We start from the raw sequence: 17330 nt of genomic DNA on the forward strand, positions 1-17330 counted from the left end.
GTGCAATGGTAGGTGTCGCTTTAGGAGGCAAATCATATGCTCTTTTGTTTATTAGATGATAAATGAGTGGTTTGGAATTTTTCACTTTTCTTATGTGGATATTTGGCAGATATTAAAAATCTGTAGTTCAGAAATTAGTATCAAATAATAAAATTTCACACAAATATGTAAAAGACTTCAAAAGATTTCTTTCAATGGGATTTGAAGACTTCTATAGTAGCTGAATGGACAACATACTAAAGTAGAAGAAAATTGGTATTAACTATAGTTAATAATGTTTTGTGAAGTCATTTTCGTTGGTAATTCATGTTTGTGGCTTGCAGCTGCTCCTTGGAGCATTAACATTGAGACTTGCTAGACCAAAGTGTTTGTACCTTTGAGCTGAATGAGTGCTTGTCTAGGTGAAAGTTAGGTTTTTAAATTAGAGATTATGATTAAAATACATAGTGTCAGCTGAATTGAATGAAATGTCTATGATTGGCAGTGGAATTATCTAATTTAGCAGATTCCCAGTGGGCATCATTCAATATGATTTCTTACAGGCTGATCTAAAGAGTCAGTGGTTTTCTTGTTATCTTTTGATCTGTTCCAGAATTAGAAAATGTGTCAAGCATGTGTTCTGATTCACATAATCAACTTATTACTTGGGAATATTGAATGCTTTGTAAACTATTTTAAGAATTATTTTTTGACTCCAGACTCCAGATACTGTTGTTAATCTGAATCAATTGTGGAATTCATTGAGTATTGAGTATCTGTTCAATTATGAAATATTTTAGTCAAAAGGGAAAATGATGTATATTATGGAGGATGATCAGTATCTATCCTTCTTATATTAATGAAGTTGTAACTGAAAAACTTTGTTGGAAAAAACCCATGACTTATTATATGTTCCAAAGACATTGCAGATCATTGGAATATAGTACATACTAATGTTGCCATGTTAGTGCAATCTCAAATTTGAAATATCCAAATGCACATATATTGTCCCTTGACCATTTACAGCACCCGAAAGTTTTTAAAATCTTAACATTTTGTGTGAAATCTTCCAAAACCTTAACTTTTGCACTTTTGGAACTCCAAACTCTAAATTTTGCGTTTTGAGAAGTCTAAACCTTAAATTTTGCACGTTTCCACCTCTAAATCTTAACTTTTGCATTTTTGGTACTCTAAACACTAACTTCGCGTTTTTCCATTTCCAAACCTTAAATTTCACACTTTTAAAACTCTAAACTCCAACTTTTGCGCGAAATTTTTCCAAACCTTAACTTTCTACACGAAATCCCCTTGAACCTTAACTTTGGCGTTTTGATTTTCAAAAACCTTAACCAATAACTTTTTGTAACTGTTTCAAGCCTCCATGCAAAGACTCTAAACAAGCTTGCAGCTGCAAGGCGTCAGAACAGATTCTCTTTCTCAAAGAATATGATAACTCCATAGCCTGCGCAAAATAAGAACTTTCAAACAGCATGTGGACTTCCTTCAAAACATAACAAGGGAGGTTTCTGTCACTAACGACAATTAAGGTGTTAATGCATGGTAGCTTATGCAAGATAAGATCTTCCTAACCTTCCTTGTTCTGTTATTTATCTACATGCTTCATGTCTGATTTATATTGCATATGATTATCGGATTGTACAAACATTGCTTATCATTATGCTATCGGGCTAACAACCCGATAGCATATTAATGTCAATTGTTAATTGGCATTAATATGCTATCGGGGTATTAACCCGATAGCATATTAAATGCTATAAGTTATCAGGCTTAATTATATCGGGCATATTTGTTATCGGGTTTAATGAATACACCGCTTCATTTGGCATTAACATTGGTTAACAAATGCACCGGTTGGATTATATACATCGTGCACTTTGAATCATCGGTGTTTATATGAACCGATTCATTAAATTGATCAGTCATTATATTATGATATTACAATATGCTATCGGGGGTTTTTGAACCGATAATCAGCATTGTGTTAATGGTATAATTGTAAAGGCACCGATCAATGGGTGCATTGATCGGTCATGCCTAAAAGGCATGACCGGTCAATACACCAATTGACCGGTTGCCTAAATGATATATATGCCAATTGAATTCATTTGGAGAAGATATAGAAAATATTAAAATTGCAATAACTTTACATAAGGATGCTCTAGTGGACATAAATGTGAGTTGGGCAGACACAGAAAAAGCACAAAAAGTGTTGACAGAGAGTCTCGAGGAGGATGTGTACAATATGGATTTTGCAAAGATGCTCTCGAAATCTTTGAATTGATTAACCACCTTTGAACACATCCCAAAATTTTAAGTTTCATTTGCTTTCTATTAAAAGCTGATGAGAACTGTACATGCTTCAACCATTTGATTTGCAATGCATATATGGTTGAGTGGTGGGCATCCATTCTTGAACTTCATGCCTGTGGTAGCTGTCTTGCAGGCGCTAGAATGCCTATAAGGTTATGGTGGTTGTGTAGACAGGTTTTCTTTGTGCTTGTAGATCGTATATGAATACAAGATGATGAAGAATTGACAGGGCAAGTAAGCTGTTCGTAGAAGAGTCTCTCAGAGATGTCGTCCCATGGAATGTAATGAGTGTGATTTGTATGTATAATCGATTCCTTTTGAATCGATATTAAAAACTTCAAATCAGTTGCAATCAGCCCTTGTTCAAAACAAAACCATCGAAGATGCCTTGGAGACCATCAGACCATGCAATTGACAGACCAAAGCAGCAAACGTAAAGATATCGGTTTCGGTTCATTCTACTCTGGTAGACATGAATGTAATATACAGAGGCATTAACAAGGCACTGGAAGTGTTCGACAAAATGCCCCAAAGCAATGTCATCTCAACAAATTAAATGAAATGATTGTGGGGTATTTGCAAAATGGATTTGTTGGAAAGACTTTAGAAACTTTCAAGCGAAAGACAAAATGGCAGTTGTTTGACAGCACGCCTTAAAGAGACATCTCCTGATGGAATGTGATGAGTGCAAAATGTTTGTCGAAATACCCAAAGCAATGTCATCTCATATTATGCGATGATTGCAAGATGCACAGAATAGATTTCTTGAAAGGCTTTAAAATATTATAAAACAGATAATAGACATGTCAATGTGGAGAGGCAGATACAAGGCACATGAGCCGTCTGACAAAATGTCTCAAAGAAATGTCTCATGGAACGCATTAGGATGCAGATTTTTGTTGAATATTATAGTTGGAAATGCTTTGAAAGGCATTTGAACTGTTTGCTTGAATGCACTAAAGAGAGGTCAGCCTGAGAAGTAAGATGAAGCGATTACAGAGGGTGCACAAAATATATTTGTTGAAAAGCTTTCAGAAACGTTCAAACAAATCCACTTCACAGGTATAAAGCCAAAATGACACTTCTAATACTCTGGCGACATGCATGTAAAATGTGAATGCAGGGATAAGGCACTAGAAAGGTTTGACAAAGTACTCTAGTGAGATTTCATCTCAGCTTGTGAGGTAAAATGATTGCAGAGTCTGCACAAGGCAAGTTTATTGAATAGAGCTTTAGAAACCATCAAGTGACCACAATTTGCCAAGGCTAAATGCTAAATGTGGGAGCATAGACATTGCACTAGAACTGTTTGACGAAATGCATTGAATAAAGGTCATCTCAGGGCTTACAGATAAAACGAAATGTTAAAGGATGTCTACGAATAGATTGCGCAAAGCTCTCAGAAGCTTTGGATTAATGAGGAACTCTGGAACCTGTCTTAGCTTTGTAATGCTTTGCCTGCATTTTAAATAATATGTGAAGACTGTACAGACTGCAACCATGGTGAATTCATTGCATGTATAGTCAACTATTGTGTGCGTGGGGTTGATCTTCTAGCTTGTAGATTGTGTATCAATGCAAACTATTGAAAATTTTACAGAGCACATAAACTTTTGACAAAATTCCATCAAAACATTGAAGTCACAGCTTGAGGAGGTAAAAACAGTGCGTTTGGAGTGTTCAATAAAATGCCTTAATGGAATATGCTTGCAATAATACAGAACATGGAAGCGTCAACAATAAACATACTTGGGTATCAAGTGATTTGAAAAGGGAATTGTGTTCTGTAATTTAGGCTCCAATAATAATATCTATGTAGATGGAGGACCCAGTCTGCTTGAATTGAAAGATTAAGTTCATAGTAAGGCACATTAAAACACATATTCTAAACAACTGATGCTCCATATTTACTAAATGTTCAATTTCTGAAGCAAGATGAAGTACAAGTGCCAGGGGCAAGAACCGGTTTCAATACTCAAAAGCACGCTTCCAGAGGTTGCTGATACAAAGTTGGGTCATGTGAGCATTAGTGACTTCTAGGAAGTGTTAAGGAATTTAGATTAGTGATAGAGAAAAACAATAGTCTAATGCTATATAGTAAGAACAGACTTTCAATGTGATCGCTGATATGTATATATTGACCACTGATATATATATTTCATTCTGTCAAATAATAACTGATGAATATGATAATTATCGATTGTTTGTTGTATCATGTAATTGCCACAGTTATTGATTATCATCCACAGCAAGCATCGATATCATTGTGTATGCATATCGATGAAGGGTTATGTAATGTCCCCTTCTCGTTGATGACCTTCCAGTGGTCCATTAGCCTATTCCTAAGATCCGTAGGCTAGGTGGAATGAAGAATGAGGGTCCAGCATTGATGAGGCGAGGACTTACTATTTTAAGTAAGTCAGGGGTTGGCCATTTTGGTGATACTGTCCTACTGAGCTCTCCATGCTCTGTCACTGGGCGCGAAGATCATGCTTTTCGAAGCAGTGGTTCATGACTTACTATTTTTAGTAAGTGGCAGTATGGCATATTTCTATTTCTGGCAGTGGACAGAGTCCTGATCTTGCAGCAGTTCAGTGGTCTTCCTGGCTCAGCTTCATCCTGGTTTTGACAATAATCAGTATTGGAGTCATAAGTGACATAATTAAATATTATTTCCTTATCCTAAGGTTTAATATTTAATTAATTTGACTTGTCACTACTGATTTATTGACTTTGGGAATAATGCCTAATATCTCCTAAGTGCTAGGCGAAATTTATGTCTAAGAAGGGGACGTCAAATTATTAATGGAGATATTGTTTTATTTCATCTCAAGTGTCTGCTAAGTGAAAATCGTGGTCCTTGCTTTTTGGCGTGAGGTTTGAATTGTGGAATGGCGCCACCCTTGGGGTCCACATGAGATGTAATGAAATGCAAATGGGGAAAGATGAATTTGAAGCATTTGCATTTGAATTTGGTGGTGTGAGGTTATAAATAAGAGCCTTGGGCTCCCATTCTTGGTATCTTGAAAATTTGCAATGTTATGCTGCCGGATTGGCATCAGAACTTTTGAGGCTTCGGAGTGCGTCTCCCTAGTGCGTCCCGGTTTCGTACTTGAAACATAGTACCTAGCTATGTGTTGTAATCTACTATATTCTTAGTGCGTATCTTAGTCCTTTTTGGTGTTTGGAGCGATTTTGGAGCTTGCTGGTTTGCCTATGGCTGAAGTGCATTTTAGATCGTACCTCTCTGCTAGAGTGACTAACCGTTATGGGTATTGGCTCTTTCATCCTTCCTAGTACTGGCGATATACACTGTAAGTTTGTGGTATCTTTGGTTGAGCTTTGAATTTATTAGACAAAATCGAAATTCCTAAGCTAGGCGTGGGTTTTTTAAGTGCATTGGGATGCGTGCAACATTAATAAGGGAGTTGTGGTAGCTTGTCTTTGGTTGGTTGTCATCGTAGCTAGTCTAGTGTGGGTTTGGGACTGATTTTGGGTGATTTGGATATGTATTGAGAGAGTTGTGAGCTTTTTAGTGATTCCTTAGGCTGCTGGTTTTGCAATTCCAGCCTACACATTTGATGTTAGCAGAATTTCATGTTCTTATTTGGATATTCAGCATTACTCTCTTCTCATATCATCTTATTTTTTGTAAGGTTAAGTAGTAGTACTACTAGCCAATTCTGATTTGTAATTCTCATCCCGCTAAAAAGTGGAAGAGGCTGGCTTGCCGCCTATTATCAAGCAAATTGTAATTTCGGTCCTCCCACTGCATAAGTGGTCGAGTGATGTCTGAGTGTAATGGTCCTCCCGCTGCATAAGCGGTTGAGTTGAGATTGTTATGTAATTTCAGTCCTCCTGCTGAAATATTGCGGTTGAGTGATTCGTATCTTTGTGTGTCTCACTTGGCTGGTTCACTGCCAAGTTTTCTTGCTTTCCCGTTGGATAAGTGGAAGGGGCTGGCTTGCCGCCCAAGCATTGTATTGTTTTCAGTTAATTGAGCTAACGATCCCCTCAACACCGTATGCTCTCACCTTCCCACATTGGGCACTTGGTGATCAGAAAGTGGAAGGGTTGCTTTTCCAGCATGTTTCAGTTTATGATTTCTAACCTTAACAGGTTATCTCCTTGTTGATGACTATTGTTGGCCTAAAAATCAAAAAAAAAATAACTGGGATATTACAGATTATGTCTACGTAGGGGCATGACTCCTAGTGGCTTTATGCCACGTAGGGTCATGACCCTACATAACCATAACTCTTCAACATATATTAGTCATCGTCATTAGTCATTAGTTATGTACCAAATCATTCACCGTGCTCGATGCTATTGGGCTTAACAATAATACTTCAACTTCAATAGTCATCGAATAATACAATGATGACAATCATTGATCTGTCGTAAGCAGTCAGCAATATGTTAATGTTACTTTCATTCAATATAAATATGTATGTGATTTATGATAAATATATATATGTATAATATATTGCTTGCTTCAATCCGAATGAGGCTACATCCTTAACACTCCCTCTTAGCAAAAGAGGATTGAATTTCATAATTATGTTTAAGGAACAACATTCTAAATATATATTCATTTCGTATGAGCATATACATTCACTTAGTAATGCTTACTAGTGAAATACTTCATATCTCAGGGAGATATGGATTAACTGATCTCCAGCACTCTGGGACAAAAACTACATGAAGTCTATCAGATAACAACCTTGATTCTAGTAACAACTGTAAGATTGTCATTATCACAAGTATTATGTTCTTCAACATATTAATTGTTGTCCATTTTGTACCTTCGTTATCATGACTTCCAACACATCTCGAGACAACAATTTGTGTAGTCCGTCATGATAATGAATCAAAACTTAGGAGCAATAATTTTAGTATCATGACATCCGGCACATTCCGGGACAGCAAATTAATGTAGTCAATCATGATATGATTGTTATCATAATCTCCGACACATTTCGGGATAACACTTAATGATAACAAATCAATAACTCAAACACAACAAATTCGGTATCAAGATTTCCGGCACATTCCAGGACAGCAACTTAATGTAGTCAATCTTGATAACAGATCAGGCTATTGTTGAGGTTGTCACCTTACAATAGCGATCTTACACATACATCACATGAAAGATCGTCACCTTTCATGACATAACACACAAATGCAATATTGCATTCAAAATATTCATGAATATATCAAATTACATATGACTGAGATTCAATATCAGAAATTTCAATTATAATTTAGTCATACCAAGTTTACCTCTAAAGTACTCCACTTTCAACTTTGCAAGAGGTTTGGTGAATATGTCGACACTTTGCTCTTCAGTGTTGATGTAGGCCAATTTGATAACATCTCTGTCTACCATATCTCTTATGTAATGGTAAGGGATTTCTATATGCTTGGATCGATTATGAAAAACTAGATTTATAGAAAGTTTGATGCAGCTTTGATTATCACAGTGAATCACTGTGGGGTTCTGGGGCTTCCCAAATAGTCCAACTAGCAATTTCCTTAACCACATTGCTTCACGAGCTCCCATGGAGGCAGCCATATATTCGGCTTCAGTGGAACTCTGAACAACTGCTAACTGTTTCCTGCTAAACCAGGATATTATAGCTGATCCAAGACTGAAACAACACCCCGTTGTACTTTTACGATCAATGGAACTGCCTGCCCAGTCGAAATCAGAATATCATTGGAGTTGTATCTCAACATTTTCATACTTCAGGCCAAGTCCAATGGTAGCATGCAAGTATCTCAGAATATGCTTAGCAGCCATTAGGTGAATCTTCTTAGGTTCGCACATGAAATGACTTGACACATTAGTAGCATAACAAATATCAGGGCGAGTGTTTACCAAGTACATAAGAGATCCAATAATTTGTCTATAGTATGTAGGATATGTAGGTTTTGAATCTACTGCTTCACTTTTGAGCTTATGAAGATTTGTTTCCATTGGAGTGGATAGAGGTTTACAATCCATCATACCAAATTTGGTCAAGATATCATTGGTGTATTTTCCTTGATTTAGGAAAATATAATTCTCTTTTTGCCATACTTCTAGACCCAGAAAATAGTGCAAAAGACCTAGATCCTTCATATCAAATTCAGCCACAAGATCTTGTTTGCATTTTGCAATAAGATGATCTTCTCCTGTTATCAACAAGTCATCAACATAGAGAACAAGTATTAACATGTCACCATCCGATATTTTGAAGTATATGTTAGGATCTGCTTCATTTTTGGAATATCCTAGCTTGGAGAGATAACTATCTATCCTTTCATACCATGCCCTGGGAGCTTGCTTAAGGCTGTAGAGAGATTTTTTCAGTTTACACACATAGAGGTTTCTATCATGTGTAGCAAAGCCTTCAGGTTGTTCTATATATACTTCTTCCTCAATAACATCATTCAAAAATGCGGTCTTTACGTCCATTTGATGTATCTTCCACCCTTAAGACGCTGCAATGGCAAGAATGGTTCTTATAGAACTATATCGGGCAACTGGGGCAAATGTTTCTTCGTAATCAATTCTAGCCTTTTGAGAAAACCCCCTGGCAACGAATCTGGCTTTGTGTTTTTCAATACTACCATCTGGTGCATATTTGATTTTGAATAACCACTTTGAAGAGACAACTGATTTGTCTTTTGGTCTAGGTACAATGTCCCAGACATCATTTTTTAAGATAGATTGGTATTCCTCAATCATTGCATCTTTCCAAGCTTGACATGTTAAAGCCTCTTCAACATTTGATGGTTCAGATTTTGTAAGCTCGGTCATGAGTGCAACATAGCATGATTGACTTCTTGTTTTCTTATTCTCTCTAAAGATTTCATCAGGTTCCACATTATTTTCTTCAATCATCTTCCTTGCCCATAGTGGTCTTTTCTTGTTGTTAGGATTTTCAGCATTCTCAAAATTAAATGATTGAGGTTCATGATCTTCTATGCTATTCTCCCTCTGATTCTCAATTGTAAGATTTTCATCTGATTCTGTGATTTGATCATCTTCTGCACTTAGAGAGAGTTTATAAGCAGCATCTTCTTCAAATTTGACATCTCTACTGATTTCAATAGATCTTCGTCCTAGAATATAGACTCTGTATCCTTTAGTGGTTTCACTGTAGCCAACAAATATGCCTTTCTTCCCGGAGGGTTCTAGTTTGGTCCACTTTTCTTTAGGAACATGAATATACACATGACAACCAAAGATTCTTAGATGGCTTAAATCTGGTTTATTCCCTATAAAGGCTTCTTGAGGTGTTATATTCTCTAAAGATTGAATGAGGGCGTCTGTTTTGAATGTACACAGCTGTATTTGAGGCTTCAGCCCAAAATGAGATATGTAGATTTTGATCATGCATCATGGCTTTAGCGGCTTCGATGATGGTTATGTTTTTCCTTTCTGCAACTCCATTCTGTTGAAGATTATAAGGTACTGTACACTCCCTCTTAATCCCAACAGAAATGCATAATTCTTTAAAATTTTCAGAGATATATTCACCCCCATTATCTGATCTTAGAGTCTTTATTTTCTTCCAAGTTTGATTTTCCACTAAGGCTTTAAATTCTTTGAATTTCAATGACACTTCATTTGATTCTTTAAGTTTTATGAAATAAATCCAAGTTTTCCTAGAGTAGTCATCAACAAATATCACGTAATACAAAACTCCCCCTAGTGATGGTAATGACATTGGACCACACAAATCAGTGTGGACAAGTTCTAGTACAACTTTTGATTTGTGTTCACTTGAAGGAAAGGACCCTTTTGAGTTCTTCCCTAGAGCACATCCTTTACAAGTTCCAACATGATCAGATTTTAGATTAGGTAATCTTGTGGTTATCTTTCCTATAGAAGGTAGGGCACTAAACCGAAGATGTCCTCATCTTCTATGCCAAATTTCATTAGAATTTGATACTTCATGATTTAGTGCATGTTTTTGAGCATTACATAGTTTATATAAACTACCATCTCTAGATCCTATAGGAATAGCATTCTTTATGTTAGAATTTTTAGGCCAGAGTAGAACTTTATCTTCATGGAAGGTGATGAAATATCCTTGATCAGCTAGTTCTGAAACAAAGACCAAATTTCTTTTGATACCCGGTACAAAAAGAACATCTTTCAATTGTAATGTAACTCCTGTTCTTAATTGAATTGAGCAGGTCCCAATTCCTTTCACTGGATAGGTAGAATTGTCTCCAATTGTAACTTCTTCAGTTGAGTGCCCTTCAAAGGTTTCGAATTGATCTCTAAATCCGGTTATGTGTCGTGATGCTCTGCTATCGATTATCCACATATTTTTGTTTGAATTTAGCTCGCTTGATAAGGCTAAGAAGAATAGAGGATCCTCTACTTCCTTGACTTCATTTATGGTTGCTTGGGCTTTCTTTCTTTCCGGGCAGAACCTATGAGTGTGTCCAAATTTATCACACCTGTAGCATTGAATCTTGGAGAAGTCTCTGTTTTTGTGATTTTGATTGTTATTTCCTCTCTTCCGTTTGAACTTCTTTTTCTTCCCTTTGTTGCTTGTGTTAGCATGTAGTGCTTGAATTTCTCCCTCTTTGTTTGGACCCATCCCTCTTGTACTTAGTCGAGATTCTTCTTGAGTGCAATCGTTCTTGAGTTGATCGAATTTCGGTAGTGTAGGTCGAGCACTAATGCCTTGAATAAAGGATTCCCAACTGGATGGTAATCCCTTAAGTGCTATTAGAGATAGCTCTATATCATCTACATTATTTCCAATAGTTGACAATTGGTCTTTCAACTCTGAAATCCTCATGAAATGGGATGTGATTGTTTCTCCTTTGTTCATGTTGATATGCATTAATTGTTGTTTTAAAGTAAGCAATCTGCTTGCATTATTTATTTCATATGTATTTTGGATGGTCTTCAACATATCATAAGTTGTAGTTAGTTTTGATATGGTTGGAAGAATGTGATCTTTAACAACATCGATTATTATTTTCTTAGCCTTGTTGTTGTGTCTTTTCCAGGTTGTTTTCTCTGGTTCGTCTTCGGGCATCTTTGTGTCTTCTTCTATATATGCATCCAATTCAAGTTCTTGAAGAATTGCTATTATTCGAATTTTCCATGAGACAAAGTTGGATGCGCCTTCAAGTCTATCCTCCACTCTAACACTATTCACCATGATTGTTCTTCCTTTGATTCTGAATGCAGGTCTGAATTTTAATTAAAAAATGTCACTATTTTTTATTTATTTCTCTACCAACTTGGCTCTGATACCATGTTAAGGAATTTAGATTAGCGATAGAGAAAAACAATAGTCTAATGCTATATAGTAAGAACAAACTTTCAACGTGATCGCTGATATGTATATATTGACCACTGATATATATATTTGATTTTGTCAAATAATAACTGATGAATATGATAATTATCGACTGCTTGTTGTATCATGTAATTGCCACTGTTATTGATTATCATCCACAACAAGCGTCGATATCATTGTATATGTATATCGGTGAAGGGTTATGTCTACGTGTTGTGCGTTGCACATGCTCCCTGTCGCCGACGGGGTCCCCTTTCCTTTTTTGGGCCTTTCCGTCTTCGCCCTGTTGAGGTCCGCACAAAGTGTCTTGCGTCCTTTTGAGCGAGCCCATAATCAGTCCATGAGATGGTGATGTCATGAGCAGGAGCTTGTGAATCCGTGAGGTCAGTTGGACCTTCGGGCATGAGATTCCAAGGGACAGTTAAATTTAAATCACCTAAGTTTTCAAAATGGCTCAAATCACCTAAGTTTTCAAAATGGCTCAAATCGCCTAAGTTTCCAAAACGCCTCAAAGCAAGAAATTCGCATTTTGGAGAGCAAGTGCAAAAGTGTGAAATTTTCAAAATCCCATTAAACCCCGAAAATCACACTTTTGGGTAAAAATGCAAAAGGTGCGAAGTTTTCAAAAACCTCAAAATCGCCGAAGTTTGAAAATGGTTTAAAAGGTGCAAAGTTTTCAAAAGTCTCCAAATCGCCGAAGTTTGCAAAGTAAAAGCAAAAGGTGCGAAGTTTTCAAAAACCTCAAAATCGTCGAAGTTTGAAAATGGTTTAAAAGGTGCGAAGTTTTCAAAAGTCTCCAAATCGCCGAAGTTTGCAAAGTAAATGCAAAAGGTGTGAAGTTTTCAAAAACCTCAAAATCGCCAAAGTTTGAAAATGGTTTTAAAAGTGCGAAGTTTTCAAAAGTCTCCAAATCGCCGAAGTTTGCAAAGTAAATGCAAAAGGTGCGAAGTTTGCGAAAACGCCTAAAGTGCCAAAGTTTGAAAATGGTTTAAAAGGTGCGAAATTTTCAAAAGTCTCCAAAGCACCGAACTTCGCACAATGGAGGTAAATCGCAAGGATTTTAAAAGATGAAAAGTGCATCAAAAATGTCGAAGTTGGCAAAATGCCCCAAACCCCGAAAATGACATCATCAGAGAAGAGTTAAAAGCTTGCAAATCCCCTCCCATATTGCCGAAGTTCGCATTTAGGGGATAAGTCGCGTAGAAATAAAAAAATTCAAAAAACCTCTTCATAATCCCGAAAATCGCAAATGGAGGGAGAAGGGGATGGTGCGAAAACTGTAAGTTTGCAAACCATATCATAATCCCAGAGTCGCGCCATACAGAAAGTCGGGTTTGAGAGACCCTCCAAAGATCACGTGAAGTTTATGCAGTCTGCAAGAGGCGTTGAATTGCCAAAGTTTCACGCCATAGGGCGGAATAGCAAAGTCTAAAGTTTTCCAAACGCCATTTCCCCCCCCCCCATTCCCCTAAATCACCAAGGTTAAAATTGCCCAGGGAAATCGCGCAGTAAGGTATTTTGGAAACCCTCCCCATTCTCCGAAAATCGCCAGAAAGGGCATGAAAGATAAAAGTTAAAAGTTTGCAAAGCACTTCAAAGTGCCGAAGTTTTGCAAACGCCCATCTTTAACACAGTTTGAAGAGAGCGCAGAAGTCAGAATCCTTAAGGTAAAAAATAAAATAAATTGTTAAATTTGAGTGTTTCTAAAACTGCATCCTCCGAGTCTTAGGCGCGAAAAATCACGAATGGGAGTTAACTGTTGAAATTTAAATTGCAGACTCTCCCATTCAAAATTTGGGATTCATTCTTGCGAGGCAGATTGTGCGAATTCGCGCCATTCATTTTTCACCAGGTAAGTTGGCTTCGCCTCTCTCTTTAAATCGTTTGAAATATTTGCAAATTGGATAGATGTGTGTGCAAAATTGATTAAAATGATTAAGTCTTAAAAACCGCATATTTTCCCGTTTGTAAGACGTCATGCAAAGCAATCGAAAACAGAGTCTAGGAATTAACCAGAAAACGCATTTTCAGACTTACGAAAATTTTAAAGCATCATCCATTTTGAAATTTGATCCTGAAATGCCTGAGTATAAATCCGCAATCGAAAAGCTTCATAAATATTCATGTTTAAATCAATCAAGCTTTTAGCTAAGGTGTCATGTTGTTCTTTCAATTCGGTTTTTGAATTGATCCTTGTATGCTGGCATATCCTTTATCTAACCCGCTTTACTTCCTTTATATCGCCTCGTAATCCGCGTCCGGCTGTGCAGGATAAATGCCTAAGTCGGCGGTAGAATCATCAAAGACGCCTACTGCAGCTGAGACATCACAAGCATCCAAGTCAGATATCCCTCGCAGAGTCGAAAGGATGAGGTATCAGTATCAGAGAGGGGGACTAAGGGAGTCAAAAGTTCAGAGTGTCTGGGAGAATGTCGGTGATACTGACTTGGGCCATATTGATATCCAAGATTTCAGAAACCGAGTCTTCTCCCCTAATGCCTATGGCAGGCCTAGGCGGATGATGGAAAGTGGCATTGCCCAGGTAGCAGGATTTCCCCCGGCAGTGCAAAACTATGAGTTAGTAGTAGAGGTTGTCCGGCATTACCAACCAAGTTCCAGATTGGTGCTCCTCAAGGACATGGTCCTCGCTAACTTCACTCTTGAAGCCATTGGCGACGCATTTGACATTCCCTTCCCGAACAACCCCACAGCCACGACTATGGATGAAGCGCAGGGGGCGTATGATATGAATCCCGCCAGATGCAGAACACTGATAAATGAAGAGTGGTACAAGGAGAGAAGACCTCCAAGCATCAGGATTGGGAAAAAGACCCCTAGAAGCAACTTCCACAACGAGCATGGGGACATGGTCACATTGCTCAGCAGGATTATGGGACTTCCCCAATCCAATTACTTCGAAGAATGGATGTTTTACTTCACAGAATAGGTCTTCGCTGGGAAATCCAAGTTTGACTGGGCCCAGATCATAAGCGACAACATTCACACTCAGCTGATCGAACTTGAGACGAAGTACTTCACTATGACCTCCTATTTGGTCTACATGTTCGCCAGGAACAAGTCGCTGCCAGGTTTGATCATGAAAGGTGAAATTGGGAATGGGCCTGATCAGGTGAAGGTGTATGATTGTTACCCATAGCTACACTATCAGGACATAGCACAAAGAGAAAAGAACAACCCGGCCTATGCAGTTGGTCAATATGAGCGCGTCAACGACGCCTTCACAATGCGCCTAGTCAGGCTAATGCAGGGAGGACTACACATAAGGCTCTCAGAGCAAGCTACTATTCTAGTACAGAGATATGGTACCTAGTTCATCCAGTTCCCAAGGTTCTCCTACATCCAGATAGTTGGCTTTGAGGGTACTCCTTTCCGACTTCCGCGGTACCCAACCGACAAGATAGTTCTCTTGGAGGTCGCAAGGCAGTCACGTCCGGCGGGCAGCTTGCTCAAGGACAGGAAGCAGTCTGGATTCGCATTCCCTATGATTATAGGTAACCAGGATGTCCATCTAAAAAACCCATCCCAAACGGAGGAATCCTTTGCAGAGCTGGCCTCCTACGGCCTACAAGAGCATTTTCCAAGGAAATGCTTCGATCACAACAATCTAGCAAAGAGGGCCTATGGCAGGCGATACAGAGCAAAAGAGTCAGTTGAAGATTATTGGAAGAACTGCTCTGATGACTACGAGGTCCAAAGGCGCGAGTATTCGAGGCTTAGTGTGCAGCAAATGCGACTCTATGAATATCGTCGGGTCCCAGATCAACTCACAGATTCAGGAAATTGCTTGCAAGTCCGAGAATTTGAGGCAGTAAGGCATCTTTTGCTAGGCATTGATTGGTCGCAGGACCCGATCACTGATTTCGAGGCAGTTATGGCAGCCCCAAAAAGATATATTGACCAATGGTTGCACCAGCAGATTGAGCGACTAATACATGAGGGAGTCCAGTTCACCTACCACTTGATGGGTAACCTTGATTCTCAGTCCTCCAAAGAAGAGGGAACTTCCAGTGCACCTAAGGAAGAGATTGAAAAGCCTGAGAAAAGGAAGAAGGCTAAGGCCAGCAGAGGAACTCGGACATCCAAAAGAACAAGAAGGGAAAAGATCCCTATTAGGAGACCAGAGGTCACTTCATCGTCAAAGGACCCTAGTTCGTCCGATGATGTAGTATAACTAGATTATATACCTGCTCTGCCTTCCCAGAGTGATATTGACGCATTCGGAGCTGATGATCCACCTGCACCCAACATGCTGGAGCCCGAGCTAAGAGCCATTGAATCAGCCGAACCTGATAACCAAATTGAGGAAGGAGAGATTCCATCCACTCAGGGGATTGAATTGCATGAACCCACCCAACAGAGCCGCCATGAATTGCTGCTCCATAATACTACCAAGGATGACTCCACTGTTGAAGGAGAGCAAAGGACAGATGAGACCTGTGAGCTTGAGAAGACTAAAGAACAACCATCACACGAAGGTACCAGACAATTGTTCAGTGAAGTGGGAGAAAATTCGGCTGCGAGCAAGGAACTTGACACTTCCTCTACTCCTCCTGTAACGGAACAGCTGCAAATTTGTGATGAGACGGTTGAAAACATCAAAGAACAGAGTGCAAATTTAACCATAGCATCAGCCCAGATTGTACCTCAAGAATGGTTAATTGCCTGAGCTCAGCGCAAGGCCGCCACCAAGCCACCCATCGATTTGGAGGACATCTTCTCACGCATAGACCAAGCTAAGGCCAAGGGGAAGAAAAAGCCCAGGGCATATTCCGGAATAACCAAAGATGAGCAAAGGAACCATACTCTTCACATCGCCACCCCCGCCTAAACAAGCCAGCAAATCAAATTACACTGACAGATTATAGCATCACGACTGTCCCCATCGGATGAGCCACTAAGGAACAAGAAAAGGAGGAATTCAAGGATTCAGTACAGTACATACTCAGGCAACTTGAAGAGATAACAGCTGAAAAGAACATGTATCAAGCTCGTGCTGAGCAAGCCGAGGGGTACATTGATCAACTCTTGAGACCATTGCACAATGCTTCCGAATCCCACATTCCCCCAACGGCGTTGGCACAGAGAACCACGACAAAATTTGAAGGAGTATGGGATAGTGCAAAGGCTGTCAGGGAATGGATACAAGGCATCAAAAGAAGGGGAGAACAAATCCTTGAAGAAGTAAAAGAAATGGCCCACCATCGAGAGACCACTCTGGTCAGGCTATTAGAGGTAAAAAGGGAATCCCTCAGAATTCATGAAGTGGCTGCCACAACTCTTCCCCTCGTAAGAGCTCTCTTTTGGACCCAAGCACAAATCCCTACACTCTTCGACATCCTGCACCCCCATGATATCGACGTTTTCAAAGAGTGGTACTGGACTATCACCATGAAGAATGACACAAGAGAAATCATTGATAAAGAACACGATGCATGCGAGGCAATTCTGAAAGGCATGCAAGAACTTGGCAAGATGATCCTCCGATCAATGGTTCCGAGATGGTGAAATGACCTGTCCGGCGATGTGATACATCCGAACTAGGAGGAAAGACTGAGGACGGATAGGATCACCTATTCCACTAAGGACCTGAGTTTTGCTGGTCAATTCCATTCAGACATGTTGTGCTTCGAGCGTAATCGTTCCAGCTGGAAAGATGGTTTGAAGCACATCAACCAATACCTC

General features: G+C 39.0%; 1 protein-coding gene across 1 annotated transcript in view; it reads right to left on the reverse strand.

Annotated features, from left to right (window-relative positions):
• The window catches only part of LOC131040941 (ACT domain-containing protein ACR11), a 71654-nt gene that overhangs the window by 38392 nt on the left and 15932 nt on the right, over nucleotides 1-17330 (reverse strand). The window lies entirely within an intron of this gene.

Source organism: Cryptomeria japonica, chromosome 9 (genome assembly GCF_030272615.1).
Source record: "Cryptomeria japonica chromosome 9, Sugi_1.0, whole genome shotgun sequence".
In the NCBI taxonomy this organism is placed as follows: domain Eukaryota; kingdom Viridiplantae; phylum Streptophyta; class Pinopsida; order Cupressales; family Cupressaceae; genus Cryptomeria; species Cryptomeria japonica.